Below are 1773 nucleotides of genomic sequence, written 5' to 3'. Positions count from 1 at the left end.
TGATCATGCCATGCCTGACCCAACAAGGATACGAAGAAATGTAAAGTGTATTTGCTGTAGCAGAAAAGAAAAATCAGATAAGCCCGGAGTAGAAATGACTAAATGTTGGCATATGTATGCAGCAGAATACCTTACAGCTGTTAAAATGAATAAACTTCTATTAACATGGACAGATCTCATCCCAAATTTTGTTGTTCAGAATAAGTAGCCTGCAGAAGGATGCACAACATACATTAAAACATATTAGAGCCAGGTGTGGTGACAGGTGGATCTCTGTAGGTCTGAGGCCCCTGATCCAATATCAAGTTCCATGACAGGGCTACATAGAGAGACCCTGACCCCACACCCAGGCAACTACAACAACAACAACAACAAACCAAAAACCCAAAGTAAATTAATAAATAACACACACACACACAGTTCACTGGGCTGCTGGGGTGGGTTGACTTTATTAATGCAAGGACCCAGGATTGGCGGTGTTCCTGAGCATCACACCAAGGCTGACCCTGGTTTCACATGTACAGAAACATACATGTTCACATAAACACATAAACCTTTTTAGGTCTTACATGTTTGAAATATGCAACAAAACTCATTCGTGTGCCTGCCCACTCACCATTTTTTTCCTAAAAAAAATTTCTCCGAGTCAGGATCTCCCTATATAGCTTTGGCTTGTCTTGAACTCACAGAAATTTGCCTGTCTCTTGCCTCCCAATGGTGATATTCAAGGCCTATATCACCATGATTGGTCTTAATGCACCAAACCTATGGAGGGAGCCATGCATGGTGGTGGGATGGCTTATGCCTTTAATCCCAGCACTCGGGAGACAGAGGCATGCTTATCTCTGTGAGTTGGAGGCCAGCCTGAGTTCCAGGACAGTTGGGGTATGAGAAGAAGGAAGAAGAGGAGAAGGAGGTATCCTATGGAATAATGAGACTAGGGTTGATTTTTTAAAAATTATTCATTTAAAAAATTTATTCATTTTTTAAAAATATTTTTTAGATTGTATGTTTATGGTTGTTTTTCATGCACAATATATGTGTGTGTGTGTGTGTGTGTGTGTGTGTGTGTTTCACATGCATGCTTGGTGCCTGAGGTCAGAAGAGGGCATAGGATCCCCTGGGACTGGAGTTACAAATGGTTGTGACCATGACCCACCATCAAACCCTCAACCTCTGGAAGAGCAAACAGTACTCCTAACCCCCGAGCCACCTCTCCAGCCCTTAACTTTAACTTTTAAAGATTTATTTCTAGCTGCATGGTGGTGGCTCACGCCTGTAATCCCAGCATTTAGGAAGCAGAGGCAGGTGGATGTCTGTGAGACCAGCGTGGTCTACAAAGCAAGTTCCAGGACAGCCAGAGCTGTTACACAGAGAAACCCTGTCTCAGGAAAAATTAAGATTTCTTTCTATTATTTGTAAATATGTGTGCGCATGTGGGTTTGTGCACGTGGGTGTGGGTATCTGAAGAAGCCCACCAGTATCAGGTCACCTGAGCTAGGCTTTTAGGCAGTTGTGGGCGGTCTGACATGGGTGTCAGGAACCAACTTGAGTTCTCTGGAAAAGCAGTAAGCACTTTGCACCACTGAGTCATCTCTCTAACCTCTTATTTTTATTTCTATTTGTGTGTGTGTTTGTGCCTGTATGAATGTATGCCACACGTGTGCTTGGGAATCAGAAGACAGTATGGGGTAGCTGAGCTGAAGGGACAGATGTCTGTGAGCTGCCCTCAGTAGGTGCTGGGGACTGAAGCTGGGCCTCTGCAGAAGGAAT

The sequence above is a fragment of the Microtus ochrogaster genome, chromosome 8 (assembly GCF_000317375.1).
Source record: "Microtus ochrogaster isolate Prairie Vole_2 chromosome 8, MicOch1.0, whole genome shotgun sequence".
In the NCBI taxonomy this organism is placed as follows: Eukaryota; Metazoa; Chordata; class Mammalia; order Rodentia; family Cricetidae; genus Microtus; species Microtus ochrogaster.
The sequence above is the reverse complement of the archived record's forward strand: the minus strand, read 5'-3'. Positions refer to the sequence as shown.